Consider the following 24454-nt stretch of genomic DNA (forward strand, 5'->3'; position numbering starts at 1 on the left):
CCATTAAAACCATTGAAGAACTTTTAAAACATCCTGAAGATACATTATATTCCACAGTTCTCAGGCCCTCTGTAAAGCAAGTATAAACATCAAATATTTTTAAAATAATTCTAGTGTGTAGCCAAGCATGAGAACCATTAAAATAACGACATCTGTGCTTTGTAGAGTAAGGTGTTTCTAAGACCCTGGGTCCTCCTAAGCACATAGAAACCAGCTCATACTTGACTTCTGTAAGTGGCTAGTTAAAATGGAACTGAAGTTTAGCATATTTTGAGCAGGTGACAAGGTCTTGGATCAGCTGTCTTGAGTTCTCCCTCTATGATAGTCTGCACAAGTTTAGCCAGTCATCAGCATCTGTCCCATAAACGTCTTCTTTGTGTGCTGCTTTGGTAGTGCTCCAAACTGCTCCCTGTTGGTTGCTGCTCAGTTCATGAAACACTGTGTCCTGAAATTTTAATATGAAAGTCAACTGTTTCACCAAACTATAGTTCCCATTGGCTGTGTGAGGAGGGCTACGCCTCTTCTGGGGTGTCTATAATCTTCTGTTCAGAGCTTCTGGCTTCCTGCACGTAGGCACATCCTAGTTCCCTGAGCTAGATATGATCCCAAGGTGCCTGTATTTCCACTGGACTTCTTGGAGACAGGAGCATAATTTGCTCATCTTGGTAACTCTGTGGGCAGTGGTGGATAATGATGATGCCCATGACAGCAGCCAACATCTTTAAGCTCTAATACCATGTGCGTAGTATTGGGTTAGCTGCTGAAAGAACAACCTTCTCAATTTAATTCTCATGACAATGCCACCAACTGGTCATCTCTTCTTATGCCTAAACACACTGAGCCACTAAATAGTTATAAAACTTGCTTAAAGATATATGAATAGTCTGACTACAGAGGTCACACTCACTGTCATTGAATGGACCTTATAAACAACGGTAATGCCAGCAATAGCATCACAGTTCACCAAGAGCTCTCTCTTCCAGCAGCTGTGGTGGTTTCATCCCCTACTCTCTTCATTCTTACCCTCAAGGCTCCTGGAAAACAGGCTCTGTTATTGGTCCCATTATTATTACCCCTTACAAAGAAATCGAAACTTAGTAACAAGTTAAGTAACTCCAAATGTGGTCATTGAGGATGAGGTCTGTCAGGTGTGTGGCTCGTAATTGCTAAGCAGTAAGGCATCGGTTAATGGAGCGCTGAGCAAATAGTGAGCGAAGAAGTGGATGATGTTCTCGTGTTGTCCTCTATCCACGCCCTTCTTACCAACATTCTCAGCCAGCACCGCTGGTTTATAAGAAGCTTAACTCCCCTCATAGGTCAAAGGAAACAAAAATAGCATTGTACAAGTTCTATTTAAGGGAGGAAGAAGGAAAATCAACATGAAGGAAATGAGTCTCTGCAAACTCCCAGATTTGGAGCTGAAGCCAATTTGTTAGTTTGCAAATGCAAATGCTGTCTCCACTTTTTACTACTCTGTTTTATGCCTTTAAAATTCAAACAGGAGGCTTAACATCTGCTCAGTGTATTAAAAAGTCAGGAGGGCTGCAAACACCAAGCCGGAGACTGCTTCTGGTTGCTAGGCAACAAGTCTTCCCGCTTTCCAGACATCCTGGCAAAATCACCTGGTCTTCAGCACTGAGAAGTGTTGAATTGAGCATTCAGACATAGGCTACAAGTGTTGCAACTGAACCACAAAAGAAGGAAGCATGCCTTTCCAGGGCTTGGCCTGAGGATTAAGAGCTGCTGGTAGAAACTGCTTTTTATCTATGGCACCTCAGAAAGTCTGCAGCCCGCAATACAAATCCCAGAAAGGAATTTGACATGGAATCCTAGCTGTTTCACCTGTAAACACGGTCAAAACTTTCTCCTTCTGCAATTCTGATAGGGATGGAACAAGACATATGTGGGGCTGCTTGAATGAGAACTGGAAAAGAAACCCCGAATTCTATACATGAACCAGGGAACCCTAGATTCCATGCATGAACAGGAGAAGATTGTGTTTAATTTTGTACAAGTTTTCTGAAGCTAGCTAACAGTGCAGGGCAATAGCATAAATTGGGGTAACCCAAAATGGTTACTCTACAAATGGGTGTTTGTATAGCAAAAGTTTCTAACACAACCACCAGCAAGGACAATTTCTGAGACAGATATATATATATATGAATGTTTTAAAATATTATGCTGTTCATTTGGTTAAGTTCAATAACTTCAAATAAACTATCAGAATTGCAGGTTAGAAGTTCAACATATTCTAAATAGAAATTAAAATCTGACACATTGATGTTAATCCAAACAGCTCTGGTCTTGCTTGCCCTCTCCCGGGCTTTCTTTTGCATTGCTTATTTAAGCGGCTCCATATATACCTTGTTTATCTCCATCACAATTCCAGAAGCAAAAAGTTTTGACCACTTTTATTAGTAAAGCAACTGGAATCCCATGTCAAAATCCTTTCTGGAATTCCAATTGGGTGCTACAGACTTTTTGAGGTGCCCGGGAACATTTCCTTTAGAGCGTCCCTGGAGCTCTGCTCTTGTCCCTGACACAATCCCGGAGCTACTCACTTCCAAGCTGGGAGGTGAACCAGGATTGTGAGAGACGATGGAGAAAACCTTACTGGAGGGCACTCTTTGCGGGTACCTAGAAGAGGCCTGAGATGCAGAACACTTGTCAGCTAGAGGAAATCAGAGGCCTAGAGACAAGGTTGCTATCAATGGCTTCCTTCTGGTGTGTGTGTGTGTGTGTGTGTGTGTGTGTGTGTGTGTGTGTGTATGTGTGTGTGTGTACAGGAAGCAAAGCTTGGAGATGTTTCAGTTAAGTTTATTTTACCAGTACTTCCCTTTATAATGTCAGCATTAGAATTCAGTCTCCTAGTTTGAGATCTTCTCCTTCTGCTGTTTCCTCTGTCACACCCATCATGAATTCATTCATCTTTCTGACCCACATTTAAATGTGCACTGAAGGCTCGCTTCTGGATGTCTGAGCAGCTGGAGATGCAGTGATGAGCTGGGAGGACATGGTCCTGTCCTCATGCGGATGTTGTCAATAGGGTACCAATCAAACATCCGTAACATTCCAGAACTATGTGACTTGCTTCCTACCTTGTGTTTGCTAACTTTATGTTGCACTCAACAATCACTACTGTCACAGAAGTCGAAACTGCGAGTCCCTGGGAGATGATAATCGGTGACTCCATGACGATTGTCAACGGGGAGTCGGAATTCAAAGTAAGGGCCTGTGAGATAGCTCAGTGGATAAATCCCTTGCCATGCAAGCCTGATGACCCGAATCCAATCCTTGGAACCCAAAGAAAGGTGGAAGGAGAGAACTGATTCCACAAAGCTGACCTCTGGCTTCCATGTGTGCCATGATACAGGTGCTCACAGATACCCCCTCCCCCGCACACGCACACACAAAAATAAATAAATACGGACATTTTTTTTTTTAAATTAATTGCAAACCCAGTTCATGAAGAATGCAACACTTTGCCACCATGTTATCCTGTCTCTATTTTCATCGTGAAGCTAAATTACCATAGAGCAAATAAAAGCCATAATACCAAGGCTGGCATTTGGTACTTATTTCTGTTCCATTGTCCTACACAGACAGAAACTAAGTAATCTTGGGTTCCCTACACTTCCACCTCGTCCAAAGCTCCACGGTCTTGACACCAGATTGCCCTGCTACTGGCCTTGCCCTACTGGCCCTGCAGGACAGCTGGGCACTAACTCTCTAAGAACCGAGAAGAAAGACCTATGATATTCCAGCAGAGATATGGGTCCTCGTGCTGCCGATTGCCACAAACCCAATGAGCAGAAACAGACGGAACTCCAGGTGCACTCTATGCAATCTGAGTAGACAGCAGGATAATACTGCACAGTGCATTACAGCTCATTCCCAGCCAGCAGGCTGGGGCGTAGAGCTTGGGGGAATGGAGGCAAAGGCAGTCAGTCACTCCAGAGCTTAGTCTCTTCCCTCTGCTCTTGTGGTCAGCTATGTTTCTGAGATTTACGTGTCTGTGCCTCTCTTGTGGCCATCCCTGCACTATTTCCTCATTCTATGGATGTCTGGGCTCAGGTGCTTCTCACAGTACTGAGTCTAGTTAGCATTTATCTATATCCACCTTGTATTCTCTGGGGGCATCCAGGCTGGGCACAGATTAACACAAAACAAACAAATCACTAACATGTACTAAGCCAGTAAGAATATGTGTGTGCACTTTCTTCTATACAATATGAAGTATAAATGTATGTGTGTCACACATGTGTGCAAGTCTACCCTTACTCATCCCTCCCAGCCCTTATCGAAGTATACAATCTCAGATACAAGTGGAATTCCAGCTTAGCTTTATCTGGGGTTTAAAGGCATTTCGAAGCCAGAGAGGCTCCTTCCTCGATGCCATTGGTCCCTCCAAAGAGCAGGAGAACCCTGAATCTTAGGAAATGTGCAGAATGTTCACCTAGAACCCAAGGGATCCAGGCATCACTGCTGTTATCTATGGCCTGAAGAAATGAGGCTGGGACAAACTTTTACTTAACTCTCCATTTACTAGAAATATTCTATCGGATCTAGTTCAAGTTAGAAAACCCTGACTCAGCATAATTGTGCTCTGTTTGAGCCAATTATCTGTCCAAGTTTTACTTCCCCATCTCTAAAATGAGAAGTGTAAACTCCGTGTGGTTATAGACATGACAGAAAATTAATTGTACACTCTCAGGTGACACCAAGCAACTCTGGCTTTCCTCAATTCCAACCGTTCTCCATCAGATAAGATGTCTACTTATGTTCCTGAAACTTACACAAAATCTGATCTTCTTTCTCCCTGGATGTTGTAGCTATAATCTTACTACCTTGCCACTTAAGTTTTAAATATGTCCACCTCAAGGGAAGTCATACTGTATATGAACATGTATGTAGGAACATGCCTTAAGGAAATTCACTTCTTTGTATGCTAGCCTAAAAAAGTGAATTTTAAAACTGATTTCACCTTAGCTACTAATACTAGCATACTATTCTATGTGCACCAGAGATTCGTAGTGCATCTGCTGAATTCTTGTCTCTTCTTCTCAAGACATGGCAGTGAGATTAACATCTTAAGGGAACTAACCACCTAGATGCTATAATTTAGAGATGTTGTGTGTAAAGGGTGCAATTTGGAACTGATTCAAATTTGTAGTGTTTTGGTCTGGGAGATGGCTCAGCAATTGAGAACAACTGCTTCTCTTGCAGAACACCAGGTTCAGTTCCCAGCACCAAGATGGCAGCTCATAACCGTCCAAAACTCCAATTTCAGGGGACCCGATGCCTTCTTTTGGCCTTCTCCCATAGCATGCTTACATACATGCAGGCAAAAAACTCATATACATAAAATTTAAAAAGATTTTTTAATCATATATTTTGTATACCTACCTCATGATAGCAGTGAATATTGTTCCATTAGTAGTATATGTCCTCTAGAAGGAAACCAAGAAACAATAGCCAGTGTGAAGATAACATGACTCAATTCATCAGATGTTGCCAGGTGACACTGGATGGTCTGGGTGCTTAAGACAAGCAAAAGGCAGGCAGGAATGTTGCTCTTCTGGCACTTAGTCTAGTGGAGAAACACCAGGAGTGACAGGTGACATTTATGACACACATACAGCACCAGACGTTGGGACAAATGCTGTTTTCTTAAGAACCCCGGAGCAGCTGATTTCATTCACTCCGTCTTACAGAAGGGAACCTAACCCCAAAGAGGCTATACCTGCCTATCTTCACAAAAGGAATAAACACCAAAGCCAGAACAGGCCAACCCCAGAGACTGTTGCTTCAACCACAGTACAAAGGTACTTTGTATGCAAGGTGGGGTTTCCAGCATGTGTTGTGTTGTTCAGAGAGATTTGACTAAACATTTAGCCTGTTTTCCACAGCACACTTGTGACCTGGAGTACCAGAGAGTAGACTTCTTCCCTTGGAGCTAAAACGGGAAGAGTGAAACGAAAGGCCAGCACATGGCTCTGGAATGGGACACAGAATCTACTTTGTCTTTAGAATTTGTCTCACTTTACATAGTAAACACTGAATTTAAGGGAAAGTGAGGTGGAAGTTGCATGCATTTTTCTGGGGTAGCCATGAACAAGTGTCTCCTCACTCCAGATAGGGAACCAGCAACAGACTAAAGGAATTATTCTAGCCAAGTCCAGTTTGAGGGACCAGTGAATTTATTGGGCTTACTTACATGAGAATACATGGCTCAAAGAGGAATTGCTTCCAGGACTGTAAGGGTCGCCCTTCAAAGACAGCCCTAAAGAGTCTCACTGGACCAAGAATGATAACTTCCCTATAACTATAGTTAACCACCTAGATTCAGGAGGCTAGTGCTCCCTGAGCCCACAAGTTGCAGGAACAAGAACACAAACAACTGGAAGAAAGTACAGGAGGAATGGCTGGAATACCAGGTGAGAGTCTAATGGTCCTCCCCACACCTTCCTATATGGGAATGTCAACACACTCAGCATTGCGGGTGTCTCAAGGGTAGTCACAACTGTGTGAATTTAGACAGTGATAACTGCTGTGCTAAGAGGACAGTGTTCCCCATAGGGTGAGTGATCTTAAACATTCTCTGTGTCCTTGTACAATCAAGATGGTGGCTGACATGAGGCCTCACAGAACGCCAGTGACTGGCACGTGATGGTCACTGCAAACACATCGATTTCACTCTGCATTGGGTTATTGTCCTCTCACATCCTATGTGGACAGACACACAGAGTATCTGCATCCAGATCCCCCAAGTATCTAAAGACACAGTACTCTCAGTCATCAGAACAGCTCTGTGAGGTCGGTCCACGTAGACCCCCTAATGGCCATACAGGTGCTGAATCTATGTAATGCTCAAGTCTCTCCCACTCTTTAGAGATTCTGTCCAAGAGCTCTAGAAACCCAACCACAGCTATAAGCTATCCCATCCACAGAGCCACATGCAGTTGGAATTAACATACAAGGAACTATAGTGCTTTGCCGCTGCCCTCTGTCACCCATTCTGCAGTTCCAAGGCTCTCTGAGATCCTACTACTCCACCTGGTGAACCATGCTGTGGTACTTTCAGGCTAAACTGTCTCTAGATGATACCTTTAGGGGTACTCTGAGAATGACTGAGTGTATAAAATTGCAGCCCTTTGAGGACGCTTGTACTGCAGTGCACCTGTCACACCCCAGAATGTACAGGTGTCTCAGCATGACCCTGTGGAGGAGGCATGTGCCTGAGCCGGTTCATTAAAGTCTGCTTACTTTTTAAGTAACAATAAAATTCCTCATCATACATGAAATCTTGAATTATTCTGGTTAAACTTAAGGTCTCACTACACCATTTTTCTCTTGTCCATGAGAAATGAGGTCCTTCCAAAAATAGCTACTAGCCAGAAAAACCTTTGATATTAATTTTCCAAAGAAAAGATTCATGGTTTTGGTTAAATTGCTTTTCCCTTCCTTCAATCACAGAAACAGACAAAGAAGCAAGCAGGGGGAGGGGTGGGGGGACAGGAGGGCAGGAGGCAGGAATGGGGGGCAGAGGGCAGGAGGTGCGGGTGGGGGCAGGGGTGAGGGCAGGGGGCAGGAAGCAGGGGTGAGGGCAGGAGGCGGGGTCGGGGGAAGGGGGTAAGAGGCAGGGGTGGAGGCAGGGAGCAGGAGGCAGGGAGCAGGAGGCAGGAGTGGGGGGGCGGGGGGCAGGAGGCAGAGGTGGAGGGTAGAGGGCAGGAGGCAGGGGTGGAGGGCAGAGGGCAGGAGGCAGGGGTGGAGGGCAGGGGTGGGGGCAGGGGTAGGTGTGGGATGTTCCCCTCTCCTCACTGCCCCTGCTCATGGTTTACATTTTCTTTCCATCTTTACTCAATTTATTCAACCAGCAAATATACCTTCAAACCTCCCACCCATTCATTCAGTCTTGTAACCTAAACAACAGTCCTTGCCCTAGAGACAGTCACAGAAGGACAGACAACAAAGCAGACACATTGCCTGGGCTTCAGAGTGTGGGCATAGCCAGGCATGGTGTAGAGAGAAAAAAAAAACCTCTTTTCCCTAAGTCACCTGGGGACTCCTCCAAGGGAGTGCCTTTAACCTAGGTCTTGAAGGCATGTGAGCATGTGACCAGTCAAAACTGGGGAGGACATCTGGGAAGAGGAAAGAGGGGCATATGCTAGGGACAGAAAAAGCACTCTGTGGTTTGTTAGCTACAGAGCCAATGAGAGGAGGCAGCCCAGCCATGTTACCAGGGCCAGGGTACTGTTGCAACAGAAATGTTTGAGGTTGAATAGGCTTGTAAATAGTAACCTATGGCCAAGCTGTTTTGCCCCACTGTGGACTTCACCACAACAGTGACCTTGGCAATCACAGCTGGAGTGCTCCTTTGTCTAGAAAAGGCATGGCTAGTGTTTCAAAACTCTGGGTCCCTCACTGAGTTGTGTGTCAGCCCTGGTGGTCAAAGAGCACAGAAGAGACAAGCAGATGCTGGCCCCCTTTTCAGAGGTAAATTACAGAGGGGTTTTGAAGATAGCAGCCTACTTTCCCATGCGAGGGCTTCAAAAGAGGGAAAGAGTTTGGGGCTGATTTGAATAGCAGCTTGCGTTCCCCAGAGCTTTGTGCTGTGCTAAGCAAAGTGGCTGATTGTTGCCTCGTGTTTTTCAGAAACAGCTGTCTGTCTCCTTTTAGAGCTCTATTCTAGGGGGATTGCAAGAACCACGGGAGAGTTTAACTCTTAAACACTCAGCTCCGTTCATGTGAACTGGGGATGTATGAAGAGTTGATACTGCTCTGCCTGTCTGCCTGTCCGAATGCATACATGGATTGTCTACTTGTCTGTCTGCCTGTCTGTTGGCCTGCCTGTTTGGCTGCCTATCTGCCTGTCTGCCTAGCTATAGGCTGCCTGCTTACTGCCCTGTCAGGCTATAGGTCTGTCTGTGTGTCTTGTCATGCTGATGATTGAGACAGATTCTAAAAGCTGTGTCCTGCGGATCCACACAGAGGTTTCATGGGTGTTGCTCCTTAATGTCCATGTTTTCCGCACCGTGATGGATTTTCCAGTGTTCCTGAGCAGTAATGATCCAGCACTTATATCAAGTAGGGACAGGTAGGGCCTCTCACTGGGCTGCTTTCCTGTCCTCTGCATATTAATATAAATCTAGAAGCCATACTGAGCTGCTCTGGTTAGATTTATTCTCTATACCCAGTTGAGACCTGTGCCTTTTCCATGGGTGATTATTTATTAATGTTTAATTAAATAATGATTAATTTTTAAATGCTAGGTGCTTCTGGCATATTTAGATGCCACGCATGTTTAGTTGATAGTCTGGTCTTCTGCTACCAGCAGCTCAAGTTACAACTTCCCTTTCACAGAATGTGACAGCTATACAGAGCAGACTGATACCTGAGGTTCCTGGGAACAGTGGCTCAGTTTTTCAGAATCTTGGTGATCTAAGATCTGTGGTGGTCTGTGACTCCGATTGTCCCTAGGATAAGCTGCCAGGATATCCCCATTTTCTCCTGTGTCATCAATCCTTTCCCTAGTTGGGGAGGGAGTGTCCTTACCTACCGTCATCCATCCCTACCTGAGTCCACACATCTCATTTAACAAAGAACGATTTATCCAACTGTCAGTGGTCCTTCTGGATTAGCAATGGGCTGCTTCATCCCAGTGTCTGAGTCAGGTTTCTCTAGGGATCAGAAGAAACAGAATAAATATATATTAATAGGGGAGTTATTAAGTTGGCTTATATAACATGGCCTGGGTGGTCCAACAATAGCTGTCTTCACAATAGAGAGGCTGAGGATCTGGTACCCACTAGATCCACAAGGCTGGCTGTCCCCAGTCAGTCAATCTTATGCCAAAGATCTGGAGGATTCTTAGAGAGCCATTCATCTCTAGTCCACATGTGACGGTCAATGAAGCTAAATTCTGATGTCATGGACGCCATGGTGATTGTTGGCAGCAGCAATGGCAGTGAGGATATCAGAGTCGATGAACTTGTGACATCTTAGAGATGTCACCCAGGGATGACCCTAGATCCTGTCCATTTGGCAATTACCATTAACCATCACATCAAGAGATAGAAGAAAGCTGCCAGCAGGTAGATCCTACATCTTAGCTGAATTTCTGAACTCTCTTCCACTTATTATTTTTGACGTCTCAGTGCCAAAGGTTTTCACAGCACTGACACTATCAAAGGTTTGCTACTGACTCTCTCCACGTTGGAGCTTTGCCTGAGGAGGACTCTGGACTGATATGTCAAGGACTTACTAGCTATCCACGTGTTGTCTGTCACAGCCTTAAGCTATAGTTTTCATTTTGCAGCTAGAATTACAAAAATAAAGAAATAAGACATATATTTATTCCAGTAATCAGAACAGTAGATACACATTCCCACTGTTACAATACAGTGAATACAATAGTTTGAACTATTTTATAAATTGCAAAGACTAAAGTTATTGAAAACAAAACAACGAAATGATTTTATGAGTTAAATATCATGCCCTCTCCCCCTTTGATTACTAAGAAACTGAATTTCAAGAAAGGCAATGCTCATGAAAATACAGGGCTTATTATAGGCACAGCCAGACCTACAGCCTACACTCCTTACCACCACAATGCCTTGGAATATCTTGGGGACAGGGGGTTCCCATGCATTTATACAGTGGTCACTTTGAAGGTTCTAGAGCATCTGAGCTAGATGGTATCTGACCCCAGGACAGACTGGGAAACATGTTCATGAGCATCACCTCTCCCAGGATATGGTTCACTTAAGAAAACGGCTTCGTATCCATACACAACATAATCAGCCCTCCCTTTAGGTGCCGCCTTACAAACATAAAGCATTGTTTAGGGTAATAAATCAAAAGGCCAGCATGCCCGGCTTGTGCTGATGTTTTCTTTGGACAAATTTTGATAGCATTAAGAAAGTATGAGCTATTCAAGTTCCAGGATTTCCATGACAACAAAAGGACATCAAACACGTTTATGGGGGTGGGGATTCCGTGGGTGCACATGTTTATGATATAGGTCTCAACACCACAATGTTTCTAGGTTTAAATGAAAGATCTAAAAGAAGCAGCTAGTGTTCTCATGTTATGATGCTTGGCTTCATTTGTCCTGAGGTCCATTTGGATCGGGGATTTGTGACCAACACTACCTGGCCATGTTGTTGAACCTGCCTCTAATCCCCTCAGGTCCCACCCAGGACTGCTCTTGTGCCTTTATTTATCCCCCAAGCTGACATTGTCACAAGGTTTTCCTGTCCATCCAAGTAATGGTGAAGCTAAGTGCAGCTACAATTCAGGCTCTCTACCTTAGCACGGACACCAAAAGATCAAAACCCTCCCACCCTGACTCCTCACCCCAATAGCAGGGAGCAACTGAAGCCCAGTGCTTCCTCTGCCCACATCAAGCAACACAACTAATTTTATACCTGCAATTAAAACAGCATCAGGAAACCATCTTGTCAGTCAACACAGTAATGTGTTTTGTGGCCTCTTGGGGCTTGCAAAGCCCACATTATGAGCTTCTTTGGTGAGCATCTGTACACCTACTTCACAGTCTGCCATCTATTATGAGAGAATACTTAGGTGTATGATAGCCCCAGGGTCACCGAGGAGCACCAAGCAGATTACTGATGGGTACTTCCCTCAAGAAACAAAGGGAGAGCCAGTTCCGATGTCTTCTCCTTACAAAAGACTCTTTGTCCTGATGGCTGCTGAGATTTTTAAAGTGAGCAGAGCTATGGAAGCCTGGCCTCTGAACATGATGTGGCTGTTGCACACATTAACTCACAGCTGGTGTGTTTACCTGCACAAGTTCAAACCAGTTAGGAACCCCAGCATGGAGGACAGAGGAGATTCTGATGCCCTGCCCCTAGCTGAGGAGCTAATGATAACTGATAGATGTGGAGGCAGGAAGTCACTTTTCTTTGCATGGAGGTGGTCACAGGTATGCTGCCCAGGTTCCAATGGGTGACCCCACCCACATGAGCGTATGGGAAGGACTTACTGGGTTTGGTGGATTGTAAAAGTACAAATGAGACATGAAGTTGAGAGACTCTGCTTCAACCAATATGATAAAGAGGGACAGGGAGACTCAATGCTAAACACACACACACACACACACACACACACCTACAGGCATGTATATGTATGCACACATACACATCTCAACGTGCATATATGCATACACCACACATACACAAATACACACACTCTGACCAAGTGCATGAGATTCTATCTATCTCTACATCTGTCTAATTTTCCCCTTCAAGAAAGTCACCTTTTTGTTTCAGAGTTAAGTAGAATGGGCTCATTTGCTTTGCCTTACCCTAGAAATGGAAGATCTGAGTTAAAGCCGGTGAGGGCACTGGATGATTTCATCTCTGAGGCAAATGAGTTCATCTGATAGGGCCTTGCTTTCCAGATCTGAGGCCAGAGACGTTGTAGATTATCTGAGATTTGAACTGGACTACACTGGGCCACTGCTTATGGCCATGTGCTAAGCTGGAATGATACAGGGGCTGAGAGTAATATTTTGGGTTCAGTGCACGATGCTGCCTCTTCTGGGGGATTCTTGGTGAGGTGCTGCAGTATATGACAGTCTGTTATTTCCCTCTCTCCTCTTCCCTATTTAATTACCTATCCAAATATGTGGCCTTACTGACACTATAGAAAGACAAGTCTCTGGCTCAATAAATTCAAGTTGAGCATTTGAGGTCCTGGGTGTAATGGGAGCTATTCCTCCATGGGACCAGGCAAATCTCTGAGTGTTGATAAGGTAGGATTTAATGAGGACTGTAGATGGTCACTAAGCTGAGATAGTCTCACATTCTCCAGGCCAGCCCTGTGACTCCTCCTGGACATCAGCACCCTGGTTTTAGACTGGATTAGGATCATTTAAGGAGCACAGCATCTTACAGCTCAGCAGCATCTTGTATTTTCAGTACTTGACTTGCACCTGCCCTGACGTTTCCTGAAGCTTGCCCTTTCTTCTCCCTTCACCACATCCATCGGCCCTGGGATGGCAGGCATTCCTGCAAGCAGACCAGTCACAGGCTACCTAGCCCTGTGCCACGAGGCAGGCAGTCGCAGGAACTGTGAACATCCCCAGTCACTCAGTTTCAGTGTTCTCTTCAGCATTCAGGGACATCACACTTGACCTTGATCTCCAGGGACTAGGAAGGAGGGAACTGGCTGCATAATGCTTGGATGGCAGCTGGCCGGACTGCACTTGGGTTGTCAGCCACTGAGGAGTGATCAACCATCAGCTCAGAGGGCAGAGGCGGTACTCTGCCTCCCCGGCTCCCTCCCCGCATTTGAACTCCCTTCCTCTCAGACTTTCTCCTTACAAAACCTGACACTGCTGTGCTCATGAGCAAACGAGTTCATGATGTTTATATTTCTTCTAGTTTGACATAAAAGTCATGATCACAAATTAGAGACAGTAGATTAGTCGATTTCTCTTACTCCAAATCCAAATATTCCACTTTTCCTCCCTCTCATTTAAAAGGAAATTATTGAGTTGGCTAGGTAGCTTGGAGCCACCTCAATAATTAATAAAGCCGCCATAATGGCGCTTTTCTGGAGCCTTGTGAGCTGAGCTGCATCCCCAGGACCAACCTGGTGAAAAGAAAGTAGCAATCCCCAAATGCTGCTCTCTGACCTCACATTCATATTATGCCACATATATGTGCATTCGTGTGTGTGTGTGTGTGTGTGTGTGTGTGTGTGTGTGTGTGTGTGTGTGTGCATGTGTGTGTATATACCAGTATAGCCGAATTACGGTACTCCGTCAAATCTACTAATTTCTATCTTTGTTATAGAATCATCCCCTACCTGGAGCCTTGAATAACCCTGCCCTCTACTCATGCCTTTTCTAAAATGCTACATAAAAGAATTCCAGAGGTCACCTCCAACCTCGTCCCTACCTGTGGCTTATCCCAGTGAGCATGATGGACTTGCATTCATTCATGCTGAATGACCAGTTTCTGCCTTTTGCTACTGAGTAGCGCCTTACAATAGTGACCTATCCTTCCTTGCATTTGGGTAGGTTTAATTATAGTACTACAAATAATCTTCTATAGTCATCCGTGTTTACACTTCTTTGGAACTTTGAGTTTTACTCTCCTGAATAAAAGGCCCAGGTATAATCGTTGAGTCGTTAAGTAAGTGTATGCTTGGTTCTGTGAGAACCTGCTCTACAATGCTGTTTTTATATTCCTTCCTGACTCAGGGGGATCTCATCCAACCTGCTAAACTAGGTGGCCATCAAAGCCCTTGTGCCTGCCTGCCTCTGTCCGTGTTGCTGGAACCAAAGCTGCTCACCACTATGCACTGTTTCTTGTGTGGCTACTGGAGATCTGAACTCAGTTCCTCAAGTGTGTGCACCAAGCCCTTTACCCACTGAGGCATATCTCCGGCTCCTTATCTTGGCTTTAATTCACATTTCCCATGTGGCTGATGATTTGATCGTGTGTTCTGTGCTAATTCTGCATCACTAGTGAAAAGGCTTGCACGTTTTAAAAATCAGATTGTTCGAGTTCTTACTTTTGATATTTTGGACTGTCACAAACTCTGGATATGAGTTCTTTGCCACCTGTGACTTACAAACGTTTTCCTTCCATTCAGAGCTGCTTCAGGTTCCTTCTCACGTGAACTGTACATTGTGAGTGCATCATTCTAGGAACTTTGCCCGAGTCCTGTGCTTTTCCTAAGAGTTTCACCATGTCCATCTATTCTAGTCACTCGTGTCCTGGAGGAGGAGGCAAGATTACAGTTCTTCATTTGCATGGAATTGTTTCAGCACCTTTGTTGAAAGAAAAACATCCTCTCTTCACTGAATTTTCTTTCTACTTTTATGAAAAGAAATCAGTTGGTCATTGTTATGAAATGCCCCAGCCTCTCCTGTTGAAGTTAGCATTAATCCATGGCTTAGTTCATAGCTGACCGGGCTTTCAGAATGGGCTCAGTTGCAGCAAGCGCATCCCTCCTATCATGCCTTTGAAGGGCAGATCTTGTCTGGACCCTTCCCTCTCAGTCTTTGCCTCCTGGATAGCGAGCTAAGCACCCGTCCCACCCACCGCAGGCTCCTCCACACCTTGAGGAATCAGGAACCTCAGCCTTGACTTTGGCCTGTAGCAGTGCAGCCAGACACTGACTGAAACTGTGAGTCACCACAAGCCTTGCTTCTTTTAAACCGCTTTGCTCAGGGACGTTGGCACAGATCCAGAAAGCAGCGTAACCTGGCTCTCGTTATGAAGAGGTTCTGAATTTGGCACTTTTGTCTGTGTGTCTGATCCTCACCAATACCACCCAGATTTGATCCCCCGACCCTCATGGTAAGACTGAAAACAGAAATGTCATTTCTCTGGCTTTATTATCTGTTTCAAAACTGCTTCAGATCTTCTTCGGCTTTCTACATAATATTCAGAGATGCGTTGTCTGTATTCAAAACATTCTGCCAGAATTCTTATGGTGATAGAAAAAGCCTGCATATCAGTTTGGGAGTAATCAACATGTTTATTATAATAGGTATCAGTCTATGAATGTCTTTATTTTGTTTTTCAGTGTTCCATGGTTTTTAACATATAAATAGGTACATATTATTTTTGACATTATTTTTAGCAACTAAAGTAGTTGGAGGACTTTTTTTCCTGGACTCTTACAAACATATGAGTTGGCTTTAATTCTATTATGGTCAGAAAACATACTTTGTATTATTTCAGGTGTTTTTCAACTTGTTAAACATTGTTTTGGTCCAAAATACGGTCCATTGTGATGTATTTGCCACATGTGCTTAAAAAGAATAATTTCCTGTGCAATGACTGGACAGGTCTCTGTGCTAATTCTAGACTGACCAAGGTGGTGTGTGGCATTGCTTAGAACTTCTGCATCTTTACTGATTTTGTACCTATAGTTTCTTTAGGTTGTTGATAGGAAAATGAGGAATTTCCAACTACAATTAGAAATGTGTCTGTTTCCTTTTATTACACTTATCTTGAGTGTGTCTAGATGCACACATGCCTGGGTAAGTGTGTGGAGGATGTCAGCTCTCTCCTTCCACAGTGTGGGACCCAGAAAGTAACCTTAGGTCCTCTAGCAGGGCAGCAGGCATCTATCTGGACCACTGAGCCATCATCTCAGCAGTCCTGGATGGGTCTGCAGCATGTTTAAGTTATATCAGGGCTTTGTTTTGTGTATTTTCAAAGTTGTTAGGTGCATACACGTGGAAATCTATTACTCGTTTTTACTGAATTGACCTTTTATCATGAAATGAACCTTTCCTAAGCCCTGATAATTGATCCTGTCACACATTAATGTAGCTACCCCAGAGCTCTCTCAATTAGGATTTGCATGACAAGGCACTTCCATACTTCCTTAGCTTTTACTACCTGCATTATTTTGTCTGAAGTTTTTTTTTTCTTTTCTTATTATATTTAGTTTTTAGATGTGAGGTGTGTACGTGCATATTTGTATGTGTGTGAGTATGCATGTATACTTGTATGTATAAGCATGTGTACACATGTGTGTGTAATAGTGTGTGCGTGCCATGGCAGGCACATGTAGGTCAGCTGACAATTTGAGGGAATCATTTCTCTCCTTCCAGTCATGAGAGCTGAACTCTGGTTTGGTGCTAGGCACATTTAACCACTGAGCATCTCTCTGGCCTTTAAAGGAAATGTTTTCTTTTTTTCTTTTTTAATGTTTTTTATTAGATATTTTCCTCATTTACATTTCCAATGCTATCCCAAAAGTCCCCCATACCCTCTCCCGCCACTCCCCTACCCACCCACTCCCACTGTTTGGTGTGGCGTTCCATGTACTGAGGCATATGAAGTTTGCAAGTCCAATGGGCCTCTCTTTCCAGTGATGGCCAACTAGGCCATCTTTTGATACATATGCAACTACAGACCAGAGCTCCGGGGTACTGGTTATTCATATTGTTGTTCCACCTTTAGGGTTGCAGTTCCATTTAGCTCCTTGGGTACTTTCTCTAGCTCCTCCATTGGGGGCCCTGTGATCCATCCAATAGCTGACTGTGAGCATCCACTTCTGTGTTTGCTAGACCCCGGCCTAGTCTCACAAGAGACAGCTATATCTGGGTCCTTTCAGCAAAATCTTGCTAGTGTATGCAATGGTGTCAGCGTTTGGAGGCTGATTAAGGGATGGATCCCTGGATATGGCAGTCTCTAGATGGTCCATCCTTTTGTCTCAGCTCCAAACTGTGTCTCTGTAACTCCTTCCATGGGTGTTTTGTTCCCAATTCTAAGAAGGGGCAAAGTGTTCACACTTTGGTCTTCGTTCTTCTTGAGTTTCATGTGTTTTGCAAATTGTATCTTATATCTTGGGTATTCTAAGTTTCTGGGCTAATATCCACTTATCAGTGAGAACATATCATTTGAGTTCTTTTGTGATTGGGTTATCTTACTCAGGATGATGCCCTCAAGGTCCAACCATTTGCCTAGGAATTTCATGACCCATCTAGCAGGTCCAGTTATTCGAGGATCTCGAGGGGACCTCCTCCTAAGAACCAAGTGGGGGGTAGAGAGAGACGAGGGCCTTGTGCGAATAACGACACGGAGACATTCTGGAATGCATCAAAGCCCCCAAATGTATTAGCCAGGCCCGAGGTTTAAATGCACAAGCAAAAGGGGAAGTGCCTTTCAGCAGGAGGAATGGGCAAAGGAAATGTACCTTAGCAGGAGGGATGGGGCAGTGGAAAGAGAGGAAGTACTTCTCAGCAGGCGGGATGGGGCAGCAGAAATTTTTTTGGTGACTACACGGGGAAGCAGGAACTTGGTGGTAGCAGGATACATCTTGAGGTCAGGACATCCTGCGCTGACTTTCTCGGAGAGGTGCGTCCCGTGGCCTGCTTTTGACCCCCTTTTCTTCTCAGGGGGGAGAGGCCCAATTCAGAGATCAGGACAATAGTGTTGCCTTAATAGCTCCCAACAATTTCATAAATTCATTCTTTTTAATAGCTGAGTAGTACTCCATTGTGTAAATGTACCACATTTTCTGTATCCATTCCTCTGTTGAGGGGCATCTGGGTTCTTTCCAGCTTCTGGCTATTATAAATAAGACTCCTATAAACATAGTGGAGCATATGTCTTTCTTACCAGTTGGAACAACTTCTGGGTATATGCCCAGGAGAGGTATTGCGGGATCCTCCAGTAGTACTATGTCCAATTTTCTGAGGAACCACCAGACTGATTTCCACAGTGGTTGTACCAGCTTGCAATCCCACCAGCAATGAGGAGTGTTCCTCTTTCTCCACATCCTCATTAGCATCTGCTGTGATCTGAATTTTTGATCTTAGCCAATCTGACTGGTGTGAGGTGGAATCTCAGGGTTGTTTGTATTTGCATTTCTCTGATGATTAAGGATGCTGAACATTTTTTCAGGTGCTTCTCAGCCATTCGGTATTCCTCAGGTGAGAATTCTTTGTTTAGCTCTGAGCCCCATTTTTAATGGGGTTATTTGATATTAGTCCCCTATCTGATTTAGGATAGGTAAAAATCCTTTCCCAATCTGTTGGTGGTCTTTTGTCTTATTGACGGTGTCTTTTGCCTTGCAGAAGCTTTGCAGTTTCATGAGGTCCCATTTGTCAATTCTGCATCTTACAGGACAAGCCATTGTTGTTCTATTCAGGAAATTTTCCCCTGTGCCTATTGAAAGAGTAATAAACTCAATGCTCCAAGGTATGCTAATCATAAAGCAGATAGCGACATTCCTTCCTCCACCCACCCGCTTCCTGGGTTCAAAGAGTGTTCATTCAAAGAAAGTCACCCTGACCACTACTGGAACCCACTATGCAAAGGTGCTATTGCTAGGGGCTCTTAGATTGTTAGGGGCTCTTAGAAACTGTCTTGAGAGATAACCTGACACTTGTGACTCTTAACTGGTATTTTTGGTATTTTCCAACAACGCCCTTCCCACCTCCTTGAGTTGTGGTTCCTTCCTTTAAATACCCCCTTACTCAGCTACTCGGGGCACCACGGTCCTCTACCCCTGCGTGGTATAAGACTGTGGGCCCGAGAGCACTCTTGAATAAAAATCCTCTTGCAATTTGCAGCAAGACCATTTCTCATTGGTGATTTTGGGGTGTCGCCTCTCCTGAGTCAGAACGTGGGGGAGTCCTCACGTTGTGGGTCTTTCACCTATATCTTCGAGGCTTTTTCCCACTTTCTCCTCTATAAGTTTCAGTGTCTCTGGTTTTATGTGGAGTTCCTTGATCCACTTAGATTTGACCTTAGTACAAGGAGATGGGAATGGACCAATTTGCATTCTTCTACATGATAACAGCCAGTTGTGCCAGCACCATTTGTTGAAAATGCTGTCTTTCTTCCACTGGATGGTTTTAGCTCCCTTGTCAAAGATCAAGTGACCATAGGTGTGTGGGTTCATTTCTGGGTCTTCAATTCTATTCCATTGGTCTACTTGTCTGTTGCTATACCAGTACCATGCAGTTTTTACCACAATTGCTCTGTAGTAAAGCTTTAGGTCAGACGTGGTGATTCCACCACAGGTTCTTTTATCCTTGAGAAGAGTTTTTGCTATCCTAGGTTTTTTGTTATTCCGGATGATTTTGCAGATTGCTCTTTCTAATTCGTTGAAGAATTGAGTTGGAATTTTGATGGGGATTGCATTGAATCTGTAAATTGCTTTTGGCAAGATAGCCATTTTTACAATGTTGATCCTGCCAATCCATGAGCATGGGAGATCTTTCCATCTTCTGACATCTTCTTTAATTTCTTTCTTCAGAGACTTGAAGTTCTTATCATACAGATCTTTCACTTCCTTAGTTAGAGTCACGGCAAGGTATTTTATATTATTTGTGACTATTGAGAGGGGTGTTGTTTCCCTAATTTCTTTCTCAGCCTGTTTATTCTTTGTGTACAGAAAGGCCATTGACTTGTTTGAGTTAATTTTATATCCAGCCACTTCACCGAAGCTGTTTATCAGGTATAGGAGTTCTCTGGTGGAATTTTTAGGGTCACTTATATATACTATCATATCATCTGCAAAAAGTGATATTTTGAGTTCTTCCTTTCCAATTTGTATCCCCTCGATCTCTTTTTGTTGTCGAATTGCTCTGGCTAGGACTTCAGTACAATGTTCAACAGGTAGGGAGAAAGTGGGCAGCCTTGTCTAGTCCCTGATGTTAATGGGATTGCTTCCAGCTTCTCACCATTTACTTTGATGTTGGCTACTAGTTTGCTGTAGATTGCTTTTTATCATGTGTAGGTATGGACCTTGAATTCCTGATCTTTCCAAGAATTTTATCATGAATGGGTGTTGGATTTTGCCAAATGCTTTCTCCGCATCTAAGGAGATGATCATGTGGTTTTTGTCTTTGAGTTTGTTTATATAATGGATTACATTGATGGATTTCCGCATATTAAACCATCCCTGCATCCCTGGAATAAAATCTACTTGGTCAGGATGGATGATTCTTTTGAGGTGTTCTTGGGTTTGGTTAGCACAAATTTTATTGAGTATCTTTACATCCATATTCACAAGGGAAATTGGTCTGAAGTCCTCTATCTTTGTTGGATCTTTCTGTGCTTTAGGTATTAGAGTAATTGTGGCTTCATAGAATGAGTTGGGTAGAGTACCTTCTACTTCTATTTTGTGGAATAGTTTGTGAAGAACTAGGATTAGATCTTCTTTGAAGGTCTGATAGAACTCTGCACTAAACCCATCTGGTCCTGGGATTTTTTTGTTTGGGAGACTATTAATGACTGCTTCTATTTCTTTAGGGGATATGGGACTGTTTAGATCGTTAACTTGATCCTGATTTAACTTTGGTACCTGGTATCTGTCTAGAAATTTGTCCATTTCGTACAGGTTCTCCAGTTTTGTTGAGTATAGCCTTTTGTAGAAGGATCTGATAGTGTTTTGGATTTCTTCAGGATCTATTGTTATGTCTCCCTTTTCATTTCTGATTTTGTTAATTAGGATGCTTTCCCTGTGCCCTCTAGTGAGTCTGGCTAAGGGTTTATCTATCTTGTTGATTTTCTCAAAGAACCAGCTCCTTGATTGGTTGATTCTTTGAATAGTTGTTCTTGTTTCCACTTGGTTGATTTCACCCCTGAGTTTGATTACTTCCTGCCTTCTACTCCTCTTGGGCGAATATGCTTCCCTTTTTCTAGAGCTTTTAGGTGTGTTGTCAAGCTGCTAGGGTGTGCTCTCTCTAGTTTCTTTTTAGAGGCACTCAGAGCTATGAGTTTCCCTCTTAGAAATGCTTTCATTGTGTCCCGTAAGTTTGGGTATGTTGTGGCTTCATTTTCATTAAACTCGAAAAAGTCTTTAATTTCTTTGTTTATTCCTTCCTTGACCAATGTATCATTGAGAAGTGTGTTGTTCATTTTCCACGTGAATGTTGGCTTTCCATTATTTATGTTGTTATTGAAGATCAGCCTTAGGCCATGGTGGTCTGATAGGATGCATGGGACAATTTCAATATTTTTGTATCTGTTGAGGCCTGTTTTGTGACCAATTATATGGTCAATTTTGGAGAAGGTACAATAAGATGCTGAGAAGAAGGTTTATCCTTTTGTTTCAGGATAAAATGTTTTCTAGATATCTGTTAAGTCCATTTGTTTCATAACTTCTGTTAGTTTCACTGTGTCCCTCTTTAGTTTCTGTTTCCACAATCTGTTTATTGATGAAAGTGGGGTGTTGAAGTCTTCCACTGTTATTGTGTGAGGTGCAATGTATGCTTTGAGCTTTACTAATGTTTCTTTAATGAATGTGGCTGCCCTTGCATTTGGAACATAGATATTCAGAATTAAGAGTTCCTCTTGGAAGATTTTACCTTTGATGAGTATGAAGTGTCCCTCCTTGTCTTTTTTGATAACTTTGGGTTGGAAGTCGATTTTATTCAATATTAGAATGGCTACTCCAGCTTGTTTCTTCAGACTATTTGCTTGGAAAATTGTTTTCCAGCCTTTCACTCTGAGGTAGTGTCTGTCTTTTCCCCTGAGATGGGTTTCCTGTAAACAGCAAAATGTTGGGTCCTGTTTGTGTAGCCAGTCTGTTAGTCTATGTCTTTTTATTGGGGAATTGAGTCCATTGATATTAAGAGATATTAAGGAAAACTATTTGTTCCTTTCTATTATTTTTGTTGTTAGAGTTGGCATTCTGTTCTTGTGGCTGTCTTTGGTTTGTTGAAGGATTACTTTCTTGCTTTTTCTAAGTGTGGTTTCTGTTCTTGTATTGTTTTTTTTTTTTCTGTTATTATCCTTTGAAAGGCTGGATTCGTGGAAAGATAATGTGTGAATTTGGTTTTGTCGTGGAATACTTTGGTTTCTCCATCTATGGTAATTGAGACTTTGGCTGGGTATAGTAGCCTGGGCTGGCATTTGTGTTCTCTTAGTGTCTGTATAACATCTGTCCAGGCTCTTCTGGCTTTCATAGTCTCTGGTGAAAAGTCTGGTGTAATTCTGATAGGCCTGTCTTTATATGTTACTTGATCTTTTCCCTTACTGCTTTTAATATTCTATCTTTATTTAGTGCATTTATTGTTCTGATTATTATGTGTCGGGAGGAATTTCTTTTCTGGTCTTTTTTGGAGTTCTGTAGGCTTCTTGTATGTTCATGGGCATGTCATTCATTAGGTTTGGGAAGTTTTCTTCTATAATTTTGTTGAAGATATTTGCTGGCCCTTTAAGTTGAAAATCTTCATTCTCATCAACTCCTATTATCCGTAAGTTTGGTCTTCTCATTGTGTCCTGCATTTCCTGGATGTTTTGAGTCAGGATCTTTTTGCATTTTCCATTTTCTTTGATTGTTGTGCCGATGTTCTCTATGGAATCTTCTGCACCTGAGAGTCTCTCTTCCATCTCTTGTATTCTACTGCTGATGCTCGAATCTATGGTTCCAGATTTCTTTCCTAGGGTTTCTATCTCCAGTGTTGCCTCACATTGGGTTTTCTTTATTGTATCTACTTCCCCTTTTAGGTCTTGGATGGTTTTATTCAATTCCATCACCTGTTTAGTCATGTTTTCCTGCAATTCTTTAAGGGATTTTTGTGCTTCCTCTTTAAGGTCTTCTACCTGTTTAGCACTGTTCTCCTGTATTTCTTTAAGTGAGTTATTAAAGTCCTTCTTGATGTCCTCTACCATCATCATGAGATATACTTTTAAATCCGGCTCTAGCTTTTCATGTGTGTTGGGGTGTCCAGGAGTGGCTGAGGTGGGAGTGCTGGGTTCTGATGATGGTGAGTGGTCTTGGTTTCTGTTAGTAAGATTCTTACGTTTGCCTGTCTCCATCTAATAATCTCTGGAGTTAGTTTTTATAGTTGTCTCTGGTTAGAGTTTGTTCCTCAGGTGATTATGTTAGTCTCTATCAGCAGACCTGGGAGACTAGATCTCTCCTAAGTTTTAGTGGTTAGAGCACTCTCTGCAGGCAAGCTCTCCTCTAGCAGGGAAGGTGGACAGATATCTGGCGTTCGGACCTGCCTCCTGGCAGAAGTTGTGTTCCATTCACCAGAGGTATTAAGATCCCGTGGAGAGTCCTCTGGGAACCTTGGGGTGTCCGCAGACTCCAAGCCCAAGGTGCCCTGGTGCTGGTGATGGTGCTGACTGGAAGGGACTTGTGACCCTGGTCAGGCTGGGTTTTCTGCTTCCCTAATTAATGCTGTCTCAGGTCCTGCGTGATTGGATTGGAGCAGCAGTTGTGTTCCACTCACCAGAGGTCCTAAGATCCTGTGGAGAGACCTGTGGGGACCTTGGGGTGTCCGAAGACTCGGTGCCCAAGGTGTGTTGGTGCTGGTGCTGACTGGAAGGGACCAGGAAGTGTCTTTTACATACAATTGCTTCCTTTGTTTTTCAAATCCATCTTAATATTTTTTCTTTGATGTCCTTAGATCATTTGTACTTAATGTTATTGTGAATTTATTTTCTACCATTTTATTACTTATTTCCTCCACTTCCCATTTTTTTGTTTACCATTCCTGGAACATTTTGACCATTTGAGCATTTGGGGTTTACTGGTTTACTTTAAAAAAAAAAAAAAAAAAAAAAAGACAAGGCCTTACTGTATGTTTCTGGCTGACCTCACATTTATGATCTTCTTGCCTCTGCCTCCCCAAGACCTGGCATTACAGATGCATACCTCTTCCTGTCTGTCTTCAATTTAAATATTTTCAATACTTAACTTCAGTGTATATGATCTGTGCATTGAGGTTATTTTATTTATGATTACTGGTGCTTCTGCTGTTGATGGATGGTGTCACAACATACATGTGGAGGTCAGAGAACAAACTTCAGGAATCAGTTCTTGACCTCCACCATAAGTCCCGGGGATTGAGCCTGGGTCGTCAGGCTTGTCTGGTAAGCACTTTACCAGCTGGGTCATTTTTCTGCCCTCTAGTGTGATTTTTACTATCTCTAACTTTATCGTGTTAATGAATGTTCTGGGTAGTAATAAAACATATAATGTTATTATT

General features: G+C 43.3%; 1 protein-coding gene across 6 annotated transcripts in view; it reads left to right on the forward strand.

The window, feature by feature from the left end:
* Kcnmb2 (potassium large conductance calcium-activated channel, subfamily M, beta member 2) overlaps positions 1-24454 on the forward strand; it is a 298320-nt gene that overhangs the window by 157019 nt on the left and 116847 nt on the right. The window contains exon 1 of one of the 6 annotated variants that reach the window (XM_006535551.3): positions 7816-8496. The exons of 4 other annotated variants lie outside the window; for them this stretch is intronic. The gene's annotated coding sequence lies outside the window, so the exon portion shown is untranslated. Of the gene's footprint in view, positions 1-7815; positions 8497-8542; positions 15339-24454 lie in introns of those variants that run through there. One more of the 6 variants, XM_017319742.2, reaches the window with a different exon arrangement.

The sequence above is a fragment of the Mus musculus genome, chromosome 3 (assembly GCF_000001635.26).
Source record: "Mus musculus strain C57BL/6J chromosome 3, GRCm38.p6 C57BL/6J".
NCBI lineage: Eukaryota > Metazoa > Chordata > Mammalia > Rodentia > Muridae > Mus > Mus musculus.